The 12,763-nt window shown below is 35.1% G+C and overlaps 1 protein-coding gene across 13 annotated transcripts in view; it reads right to left on the minus strand.

Moving 5' to 3' along the window:
* Window positions 1-12,763, minus strand: part of NEXN (nexilin F-actin binding protein) — a 211,841-nt gene that overhangs the window by 25,027 nt on the left and 174,051 nt on the right. For 2 of the 13 annotated variants that reach the window (XM_077120538.1, XM_077120541.1), the window contains exon 2: window positions 8,572-8,649. The exons of the other annotated variants lie outside the window; for them this stretch is intronic. The gene's annotated coding sequence lies outside the window, so the exon portion shown is untranslated. The remainder of the gene's footprint in view (window positions 1-8,571; window positions 8,650-12,763) is intronic. 13 annotated transcript variants of the gene reach the window in all.

Genomic DNA, 12,763 nt, shown 5'->3' on the forward strand with positions numbered 1-12,763 from the left:
TGACCCTTTTATTATTATGAAATTTCCCTCTTCTCATTTCATTCCCTTGAAGTTTACTTTAACTGATTTAGCATAACCACACACCCTTTATTTGGTTTATAGTTTGCATGGTATATAATCTTTTATCGATTTACTTTCAAACTATCTGTGTCTTCATATGTAAAGTGCATCTGTTGGACACAGCATATAGTTGAATTTCACTTTTTTACTTTAATCAATTCTGATCATCTCTGTCTTTTAATTGCATTGTTTATCCATTAACATTTAATGGAATTATTTATATGATTGGATTTAGAGCTACCATTTTACTATTTGCTTTTTTGTTTGTGCCCTCTCTTTTAAAATTTTAGTTCATCTGTTTCCTCCTACTTTTGGATTAATTAAATATTTTATTTTGTATCTATTGGCTTAAAAAAACAGCTTTATTGAGATATAATTGGCATACAATAAACTGAACTCATTTATAAGATAAATTATGACATATGGATACACCCATGACACCATTTCTACAGCCAAAAATAAGGAATATATATATCACCCCAGAAGTTTTCTCCTGCCCATTGGTAATTCCTCCCTCCTGTTCCCTTATATCCTCCCACATCCTCAAGTTTATATGCTTTCTGTTACTGTAGATTAGTTTACATTTTCTAGAATTTTATGTAAATGTAATCATGTAGTATGTACACTATTGCCTGTCTTCTTTCACTCAGCATAATTACTTTGAAATTCATTCATGTTGATGCATTTATCAATATTGCGTTCCTTTTTATCACTGAATATTATTCCATTGCATGAAAACACCATAGTTTTGCTAACTATTCACATGCCATTGGCCATTTGTTTTGTTTCCTGTTTTTGGCTTGTGCAAATAAAGCTGCTATGAATATTCATGTACAAGTCTTTGTATGGACATGTGCTTTTATTTCTCTTGTGTGAATAAAGTATAATGGCACGGTTTTTTGGTAGGTGTTTGTTTAACTTTTGAAAGAAACTGCCAAGCTGCCTGCTAAGCAAATGTGCCATTTAATAGTCTCACCAGTAGTATGTGAGAGTTCCACTTCCTCCATAGCTTCACCAACATGGTAGTTTTAATTTACATTTCCCTAATGAATAGTCATATTGAACATCTTTTTATGAGTTTATTTGATATCTATAAATTTTCTTTGCTGAAGTGTTTTAAGTCTTCTTCCCACTTTATTACTGGTGTGTTTATTTTTTATTATTGAATTTTGAGAGTACTCTGTATATTTTGGATTCAAGTCTTCTTCAGATGCGTAAAAGTACAATTTACTTTTGTATACTGATCATATATTCTGCAACCTTGCTGAAGTAGCTTATTCATTCTATCAGCTTTTTTGTGGATTCAATAGACTTTTTACATAAGGAATCATGGCATCCATGACAACATTTTTTTTTCCTTTCCAATCTGGACACCTTTTATTTCTTTTTCTGACCTGATTGCACAGGCTAGAACATCCAATAAAATGTTAAACAAAAGAGGTGAGAATAGACATGTTTACCTTGATCTTAGTGAAAAAGCATCCAGTATTTCACTTTAAGTATGCTATTAGCTGTAGGTTTTTCATGTGTCCTTTATCAGACTAAGTTCCCTTCTATTCCTAACTTGCTGGAGTAATTATTAGTAATGGATTTAATCAAATGCTTTTCCTGTATTGATTGAGATAATCATGTTTTTTTTCTTTTATAATTTATTATTATGGTGAATTATATTGATTGACTTTCAAATGTTAAATCAACCTTACATTTTTGGAATAAACACGAGTGGTCATATTTTATCCTTTTAATGTATTGATGGATTTGATTCGATTATATTTTGTTAAGAAGTTTGGCATCTGTGCTCATGAGGAATATTGCCTGTAGTTTTCTTTTGATGTCTTTTTTCTGGTCTTGATATCAGAGTAATATTGCCCTCATACAATGAGTTTCAAATAATTCTGTAACTTTCTGGAAGAGTTTATGTAGAATTGATATTTCTTCCTTAAATGTATGCAGGAATTTTCCAATGAAACCATCTCAGGCTGCAGTTTCCTTTGTGGGAAAGAGACAATATAATGGGGGTGGATGGGAAATAAGTCCATGTAGTTATTAACAAGATCTAACTTTCATTGTTTAGTAGGTCTGTGGGTGCTTTTTACGTTATTAAAAATAACTGACTAACTAAATGAAAGCAGGCTATGCTCGGACGTGAATGTGTCATGAACCAAAGATTATGAGTGATCTAATTCTATGTACCAGAGGTAAAAATAACAAATAACTCTAGTCCTGTTCTCTTACCTGAGCCATTAAATCATATCTAGAGTTACCTATTAGATATTTCTTCTAGTATAAATAACAAAACCTACCCTTCCTCCTCATAGTTTCTCAAAACTTTATTTCTGAATCGCTTTTCTTCACCTTCTTACATTTAATAGATTATCAAGATTTGTTTATCACTATTTCCTCTTCTCCTACATTATTATTTTGATTACCAGATTTGGTATTCAGACCCAAATCCAAATCCCACCCCTGTTGCTTCCCAAGTAGGATTAGATGATATAATATATGTGAAAAACCTGAGGATAATATATAACATTGATAGGTATATGTTTCCTTGGGCTACTAGAACAAATTATCCCAAATTTGATAGCTTAAAACAACAGAAATTTATTTTCTCATGGTTCTGGAGTTCTGTAGTATAAAAATCAGTGTTTCAGCAGACTTGTGTTTTATTCGTAGGCTCTAGGAAAGATACTTTCCTTGCTTCTTCCTAGTTTCTAGTGGTTTCTTTGGCAATCCATGATTTGTGGAGCCATCACTCCAATCTCTGCTTCTTTCATTACATGGTATTCTCCCTTTGGTCTGTGTCCAAATATCCCTCTTCTTATAAGGACACAAGTCATATTGGGTTTAGGACCCACCTTAATCCAGTATAACCTTATCTTTACTTGATCACATCTACAATGATGCTATTCCCAAATAAGGTCACATTCAGTCTCCCGATGGACATGCATATTGGGGGGACAGAACAGTAAGTCTCAATAATTTTGGTGAATTGCATTACTCTTGGCTTCCCTCACTACATTTTACCCTCTTCAGTAAAATGTACACTTACATGCCAGTGAGAATATCTACAGATACTACTTGTATAATTTTAAAAAGAGTAATTAATGTCAAAAGATGAGGAAAATTTGAGTAACTCACATGAAATGACAGGGACGGATAATTTTAGCTGAATTAATCAACCAGAGGAAACCCCAAGAAGTTGTGAAATGAACAGAAAATTGCGTGGATTGGTGACAGTGAAGAATTAGTCTGTCAAGAGTAGTCCTGGAGAATAAATGAATCAGCTAGCTCTCTTCATTTATTTTTCTTCAATCCTTAAATTATACCTTCTATTTTTTATAGTTTCAGAATAAAAGAAGATTTATTTTAAAAATTTACTATTAATTTGTTTTTAATTTAAATGGTTATTTGTTAAACCACTTAAAATAGCTTTTGAAATGTCATTTCAGTGTTCTGGGCTCTCCTTTTTGAAAGTCAGTGAAAATTTCAGTAATATTATCTTTAATTTTTTATTAAAATATAAGTGAGTGATCCTTTATTGACATTTTGTTCTCTTCTGCCTTTAAGGATAAAAGTTGTAGCAATATAAGTCATGACTATTTTTATTTGGTAGTTTATTAGCTTTTTGTATTTCAGAATTGCTTTTTAAGGTGTAGATTACAAATCAAGAGAATTCACATCTCTTAAACATTTTTACGTTGGAGAAAAAAATTCAAAGTCAAGTAGGAAAAATATTTACAGGATTGCTTTACAGATAATTAAGAAGAGGTATGACTGACTGGAATAGTGTATTTCAGTTGCTAGCTCAGATGTCTGTGGTAAGATTAAAAGTGTGGATTTGACTCCAATTGACCTTAACATACAGGAAAGAACTCAAATCCACAGCCATTGATTATATCGTCTTATCTAAACCTACTATCTTATTAATATATCTTTTGGTCACAATATGAATAAAATTAATGACGATGATAATCCAAGGTAAAATTAATTGAACCTTTGCCCTGTGCCAGGCAAGGTGCTAAGTCGTTAATAAGTATTATTTCATTTATCCCTCACAACAATCCTGTAAGATAAATAATATTATCAAACCCGCTCTCATAAAAAAACTTCTAAGCACTGTATTTTAAAATTTGATAAAATATAAATACAAGAATAATTTCTTGGAGTTAAAGGGTTTGAAATCTGTCAGTTGGCACAGATGGGAAAAGTGAGACAAAAGTCAAATAACTTGCCCAAGGCTATAAAAGTAATGAATAGTGGACCTGGGATATTTGGTGCAGAATATCTATTTGGGTTGATGGAAAAGTTTAAGTAATGCATAGTGGTGATGGTAGCACAATATTGTGAATGTAAAGGACAGTGAATTATATATTTGAATATGGCTAAAAAGTGAAATTTTAGTTGTATATATGTCAGTAGAACAAAAATAAAAAAACAACCTAGGACTTCACAGCACAGGGAGCGGCAATGTAAGCTATAGGCTATAGTTAGTAAAATAATAATATTCCTTCATCAGTTGTAATAAAGGATCCACACTAAAGCAAATTGTGAATATTAGGGAAAACTGTATGTGTGGGGGGTGGTATATGGGAACTCTGCATGATTTTTCTGTAAGCCTACAACTTCTAAAAGTTGTAGCTGTTTTCCCTTATTTAAAAAAAGGGGAAATCAGAGGGTCTGGCTATAGAGTCAGCATTCTTATCCACTATATTATACTGATGCCAAGAAATCAATACATGTGGGTGAAAACTACCACTGGCTTATAAGGGTATACCTCTTACTATAATCAACAGAAACTTTAATCCAATTATTTGAGAATGAGAATACTGTCAAGTTGGAATAGGAAAATATTGGAAGCCAAAATGGCATAATTGATGGTACTCTCTATATTGCATGAATCTGTAATCTCCAGCTGGCAACTAGCAGTAGAAAATGGTATTAGTTAAGTGACAAACATATTTTACCCCATGAGAGGTGTACAGGGTTTTTATTTAACCAAGCTTCTTCTCTTTTAAATTGATAGTAGTAATTTACTGGTAATTACCTGGAATTAAGTAGACAGAGTTAGGTTATTAAGTGATTCTCAGGTGTGAATGAGATGCAGCTGGTCTTGGTTTAGAATTCATTTAGTGGACTCACTCATATGTGAGAAAGTTGGACACTGTTTTGGTGTGTGATTTTCAAAGTGCCCAAGTCAGAGACACACCTATACTGTTCCTAATTCTGTAATTAGGAAAGAATTAAGTAACAGAATCCTCATGTACACCATTGCTTTGATTTGGAACATGTTTAATATATATCTAATCATTCCACTAAACTGCCAAGCATACAGAAGGCTTCTGAATTTCTTAACTAGCAAGACAATACTCTTAGAGTAGCCAAATTCACTTTCAGTTGTATAATACTAGTGGGGAATTTTGGTTTTATGAACACTTTAATAACTATTAACTGATTCCGACAAAGTCAAGGCATGGGCTCTATGAAATGTTGAATTAGCTGAATGTCACATACTTTAGTGAGTCTCAACATGAACTCTATAAACCCATCAAGAAGAACCTGTGGAAAGGGATCACAGACACTGATCTTCAGGCAAGGAGTGGAGCCATGATATTCTCTAAACTGCAGCTAAAATTCTTCACTTTCCTAAAATTCTCTCACTTCTGCCCCTACTACCTCTCCCCATCCTCACTCCACAGTGTCTTGAATGTTCTTCCTCCTGGAAGGGCACATAAACTCTGCCCAAACTGCCTCCTTCTCTCAGCAGCCAACAAGAGACCATGGCTTGGACATTAAAGCTGCATAATATATAAATGATCATAATTATATAGAGTGGAATGGGAATGATGAAATTCAAAATTCAAAGCAAATGGCATATACAGCTCAACCTTGCCATAACGTCATAAAACTTCTCATGCAAATAATTCAAACACTTGTATTTTTTAATTTTATAAAAATACTAATATAAGAATAATTATCTTCGAGTTTATTTTAAAATAAATTTGAGTTTGCAATCTTTTAAAATATTTTGGTGCTTAATGACCTCTGTAAGAAAATACTGAGTGAGAAGTACATCCTAATGGTAATTTCCCAGTTTACTGTTGATGTTTCAACAACAAGAAGCCAGTGACAGTGGAGGGAATAGATTTAGAACCAGAAAACTTGGAATATAGTTACTTCCCAGGCCAATTAACAGATGTGTGGTTTTGGACACATCACTTTACTACAGTGAACTTCTGTTTCATATGTAAAAAATGGGTAATAATACTTTTCCGACTGTATTGCCAAATAAAATGGACAGTTCCTTCTCTGAACTTCACTGTGGCATCTATCAGTCACTACATCCTTCTTAAAATTTTCCTGCTTGGCTACATGACACCATTTTCTCTGTGTGCTTTCATATCTCTGACGATTCCTTGTCTCGTGAGGGCTTTTTTTCTTCTCTCCACCTCTTAGGTGTTGTTTGCTCCCAAGATTCAGTCTCTGCCCTCTTGTTTAGTTTAGTATACTTTGATGGTTTAAACGACCTCTTGAGCGTCATTGCTCTATTCCTCCTTCCTACTCTATAATCCATACTGAAATACTGGCATGCCTCAACACTTTGTACAGCTTGGATTTCTTTCCATTTCCTTATTTCTGTTTCACTTAGCTAACTCCTTCTCATCCTTTAGTCCTTAAGTTGTCACTTAGGAAGTCTTCCTTGACTCCTCAAAACTGGGTTAGGTGCCTCTCCTAATAGGTGTCTCTCCCATAATACCCTGTGCTCACCCCAAGTTGTTACACTGCACTACAATCTATTGTAATGGCCCACTTTCTGGACCATCTCCTCTACCTGAATGTGAGCTCTTTGAAAGTGGGGACTGCTTTGTGCACCAATTGATTCCCAGCCCTTAACATGTGCCTGGCATATAAAAGATATGTGTCATAATTGTTTGCTGAATGGGTAAACCCTGCCAGCTTCAAGCTGAAGCACTTTCTTTACAGTTAAGTGTTGTCTGGATATAATGTATGGCTATCATTATGGAAGGATATGACATAAATAAAATGTCATTTATTACACAACTATTTATTATTTATGTGCCAGGCACTCTGCTAAGTATTGAATAGAGTAGTGAATAAAATAGATGCCTGTGCCTGTTCTCAAAAGTCTCTTGGCAAAACTCTAAACAAAAGGCTTGGGACAGGATTTAAAAAAAAATTTTATTAATAAAACCAAACAACATACAAACACAAACATCCTTAACATATGAACATTCCATATTTGGTGTGCAAACAATGGCTCCCAATATCATCACATAGTTGTATATTCATCACCATGATAATTTCTCAGAACATTAATATCACTCCAGAAAAAGAAATAAAAAGAAAAAACTCATACATATCATACCCCTTACCCCTTCCTCTTACTGGCCACTAATATTCCCCTCCACCCAATTTTAACACTTGTACCCCTATTATTTTTTTAATTAAAAAAAATTTTTTTAACATAACAACATACAAAAATGAACATTCTTACCATATGATCATTCCATTCTTGGTATATAGTCAATAACTCACAAAATCATCACATAGTTGTATATTCATCACCATGATCATTTCTTAGAACATTTGCATCAATTCAGAAAAAGAAATAAAAAGAAAACAAAAACCTTACACATACCATACCTCTTACCCCTTCCTCTGATTGACTGCTAGTATTTCCATCTTCCCAACATATTTTAGCCTTTCTTTCCCCTATTTTTTCTATACCCCTAATCATTCCCTTTTATTGATCACTAGCATTTCAATCTACTAAATTTATTTTAACATTTGTTCCCCCTATTATTTATTTATTTTTAATCCATGTATTTTACTCATCTGTCCATACCATAGGTAAAAGGAGCATCAGAACAAGGTTTTCACAATCACACAGTCACTTTTCACACAGCGAAAACTATATCATTGTACAATCATCTTCAAGAAACATGGCTACTGGAACACAGCTCTACAGTTTCAGGCACTTCTTCTCCAGCCTCTCCATTACACCTTAACTAAAAAGGGGATATCTATATAATCCAGGATAATCTCTTGACTCTACTTGAAATCTCTCAGCCACTGACACTTTATTTTGTCTCATTTCTCTCTCCCCCCTTTCAGTCGAGAAGGTTTTCTCAATCCTTGATGCTCAGTCCCAGCTCATTCTATGATTTCTGTCCCACATTGCCAGGGAGGTTTACACCCCTGGGAGTCATGCTGGGACAGGATTTTAAGTGGTCTAGTCTGCTATGATGTCTGCAATAACAGATAGGGCTCTAATATTGACCATACCTGATCACTGCATAAAAGACCCCAACTTTCTAGTTTAGAACCTGTTCTAGCTTGCTAGCTGCTGGAATGCAGTATACTAGAAATGGAATGGCTTTTAAAAAGGGGAATTTAATCAGTTGCTAGTTTACAGTTGCAAGGCCAAGAAAATCCCAATTAAAACAAGTCTATAGAACTGTGCAATCTAAGGCATCCGGGGAAAGATACCTTGGTTCAAGAAGGCCGATGAAGTTCAGGGTTTCTCTCTCAAGTGAGAAGGCACATGGCGAACACAGTCTCTCTCATCTGGAAAAGCACATGGTGAACACAGTCAGGGTTTCTCTTCATCTGGAAGGGCAGATGGCAAACATGGCATCATCTACCAGCTTCTTCTCCTGGCTTCCTGTTTGATGAAGCTCCCAGGGAGACATTTTCCTTCTTCATCTCCAAAGGTCGCTGGCTGGTGGACTCTGCTTCTCATGGCTATGTCATTCTGCTCTGCTCTCGCTGAATCTCCCTCCAAAATGTTTCCTCTTTTATAGGATTCCAGTAAACTAATCAAGACCCACCCAAATGGGTGGAGACATGTCATCATCTAATCCAGTTTAACAACCACTCTTGATAAAACCACATCTCCAGGGAGAGGATCTAATTACAGTTTCAAACATACAATACTGAATAGGGATTAGAAGAAATGGCTGCCTTTACAAAATGGGATTACGATTAAAACATGGCTTTTCTAGGGTACATACATCGTTTCAAACCAGCACAGAACCTAAAATCAATGACTTCCATTCTTGATCCGCATTCTGCACTTCTTTCACTTCCACTCAGATTTTCATCTTACACATGGCAGACTTTATGCTCTCTTCCCAGATTATAGGGGATCGGTCCCTTTCCAGTGCCTAGCTCAATGCCTATTACATAATAAATCATAATTCACAATAACCTCCAAAAGCCATCATGGAGAGATTTTCATATCCATGCTGACCATCAAAGCTGACAAATCTGACAGATGTTTCTTTGACTTAACTTTTATTCTCTAAATGAACTGTCTATAGTATATTTTAAAATCTTCTGTTGGACATTTACAGAGAATTCTTAAATATATCCTTTGAATACATTCTCAAATTCCAAATATCCATTCAATCTTTTACTCATTTTTTTAATTCTTCTCAATTTCATGCTTTTTATGTAACTTATCAGTCAACATTTCACTGACCAACTTATAACTTATGTGGAATATGCTGCTTTATTTAGCACAGAGGCTCAAATTCAATTTTATATAATTATATTTACCAGAAGTATTCTTTTAAATAAATTATTCACATTTTACTCTATCATTTTGATTAATGAACTTACAAAATGTAAAAGCTATAAAATCCAAAGCATTTATTTTGACAGTTTTCTTTCCTTCAGAATCCTGACAAACATTTTTATATTATCAACTCTTTTCATTAGTTACCAGAATCCAAGGGTATAAAATTAGCCTAGTTGCTATAGGACAGCTATTTTAATGTGGTTTCTCCTCCAATACTCTTAAAGTATACTTATTATCAGAACAATGATTTTAAGAATATATTATTAATAAAATTAGATTCAAAAAAGTAACTTCTAGCCCTGATTCTTTTGATTTCTTATCAGTTAACACCATTCTTTCTACCTTCACCCAGCCCTACTGGACTATCTATTCTACTACTGCAATCTCTACCTCTCTGTGCTCCCTATCTCTACTCTATCACACCAACTCTGAAGATATGAAATGCATAGTGCATCATGGATCAAATTAAAATCCTTATCTGAGCTTGAAAATACTTATGCAGTTTTCCTCTGACTCTGAGTTTCCTTGTCTCTCCCATTCCTTCAAACTTCCAACTAGACAAAGAAATACAATGGTCTTTTTCTACCTCCAAGATTACTTTTTTTAAAAAAGTCACTTTTTTTTATCCAGTGAAGTATTTTCCCAAACTAATTATAATAGAAATGGTGATTTTCTCTACTTCACCCTAAGCATAGACATTTTTCTCTTTTAGTCCCTGTTCTAGTTTGCTAGCTGCTGGAATGCAACATACCAGAGACGGATTGGCTTTTAATAAAAGGGGATTTATTTTGTTAGTTCTTCAGAGGAAAGGCAGCTAACTTTCAACTGAAGTTCTTTCTTAGATGGGAAGGCACAGGATGGTCTCTGCTGGCCTTCTCTCCAGGCCTCTGGGTTCCAACAACTTTTCCCGGGATGATTTCTTCCTGCATCTCCAAAGGCCTTGGCTGAGCTGCGAGTACTGAGATGAGATATGCTGAACTGCTTACGCTGTGCTACATTGAGTTCTCTCATTTAAGCACCAGCCAATTAAGTCAAACATCATTCACTGCAGCAGGCACGCCTCCTAGCCAACTGCAGATGTAATCAGCAACAGATGAGGTTCATGCACCACTGGCTCATGTCCACAGCAATAGAACTAGGTGCCTTCACCTGGCCAAGTTGACAACTGAATCTAACTACCACAGTCCCTGATATTGCTAAGTTTCTAGGTGTATATGGAATAAACTTTCTACCTTTTAATTTGCTAAACATCTCAGACATATAAGTCTAATGCATCTTCTTTAACTTTTTATTACATAAAATTTCAGGCATATGAAAACTTGGAGACCTTAATGAACCCCCATATATCCATCCCCATGAATTTCAACAATAACCAGCTTTTTCCATTACCTTAAACAATACAAAGTCTGTTTTAGTTATTTTGGGCAACATCCACTTCAGCATTACACAAAGGACTTTACAGATGTATTGTCATACTCCTATTGCACCCATCACATAGTGGCCCTACGCAATGCATCCTTTATCCTCTTAGAATTATTCCCAGAATCAAAACCCATAATGTTTGCCTTTTATTCTCCTTTAGGAAAGACTTTAAAGATTTGATAATATGAAAATGTTAAAAAAAAAAAGTAAATTTTCATTTGGTGGAGTCAATTATAAAATTAAATTAATTACATATATAAATAAAATATAAGGAAAAAATTTTAATTACAATACAGTAAAGGAAAAAACCTGGAGCCTCTATACTGAATAAAGGAGAAGGATTGAAACTAACATTTGAATCTCTATTATGTCCATACACCAGGTAGGTTTACATGTTGCTTCATGAATTTAGAGCTGATGAATATGATAGAACTAAGATTGAGTGAGAAAAGATGAAAGTAGCTAAAATGAATATTCATTCAAGAAAAATTTATTGAATATCTTTATACGATATGTGTGCCAGTTTGAATCTTGGTGGACCCCAGAAAAGCCATGTCCTTTAATCCTCATTCAATATTGCTGGGTGGGAGCATTTTGATTGTTTTCATGGAGATGTGACTTACCCAATTGTGGGTGGTAACTTTTGATTAGATGATTTCCATGGAGGTGTGTCTCTAATCATTGAAGGTGGAGTTGCTTACTGGAATCCTTTAAAAGAGGAAACATTTTGGGGAGAGTCCCTTTTTGGAGACCCACAAGAAAGCCAGCAGATGCCACCATGTTCACCATGTGCCCTTTCAGCTGAGAGAGAAACACTGAACTTCACCGGCCTTCTTGAACCAAGGTATCTTTCCCTGGATGCCTTAGACTGGACATTTCTATAGACTTGTTTTAACTGGGACATTTTCTCTGCCTTAGAACTGTAAACTAGCAACTCATTAAATTCCCCTTTTTAAAAGCCATTCCATTTCTGGTATGTTGCATTCTGGCAGCTGGCGAACTAGAACAGCTTTTGATACCAGATGTGGGGTGCTGCTGCAGTTTGCAAATACCAAACATGTTGGAGCGGCTTTTTAAATGGATAAGGGGAAGAATCTGGAGGAGTTGTGAGAAGCCTGATAGAGAAGGCCTAGAATGCTCTGAAGAGACTGTTGGTAGAAACATGGACTCTAAAGATACCTCTGACCAAGCTCTAGACAGAAATAAGATGCGTGCTATTGCAGACTGGAAGGAAGGTGATCCTTGTTTTCAAATAGCAGATAATCTGGCAAAATTGACTAGTGGCTATGGTTCGAAGGCAAATTTTAAAAGCCATGAACTTAGATATTTAGAAGAGATCTCCAAATTAAATGTGGAAAGTGCAGCCTGGTTTCTCCTCACAGCTTACAGTGAAATGCGACAGGAAAGAAATAAGCTGAGAACTGAACTCTTGGGTACTAAGAAACCAGAAATTGATGTTCTGGAAAATTCTGGGCTTCCAGGAGGGGAGACCCCAAAGAATGGTGCCCCATGTGAGAATTTGGCTAAATGTGGAACCAGACAGCTATTTCAGAGAAAGCCAAAATGGGACATGGAGTTATCCAGGAAGGATTTGTAAAAACTCCTTATGTCTGATGGGCATGACCCAAGGTTACTGCATAGAAAGCCAACAAGAGTGTTGTGGGACCTGTATAAACA

The sequence above is a fragment of the Tamandua tetradactyla genome, chromosome 11 (genome assembly GCF_023851605.1).
Source record: "Tamandua tetradactyla isolate mTamTet1 chromosome 11, mTamTet1.pri, whole genome shotgun sequence".
In the NCBI taxonomy this organism is placed as follows: Eukaryota; Metazoa; Chordata; class Mammalia; order Pilosa; family Myrmecophagidae; genus Tamandua; species Tamandua tetradactyla.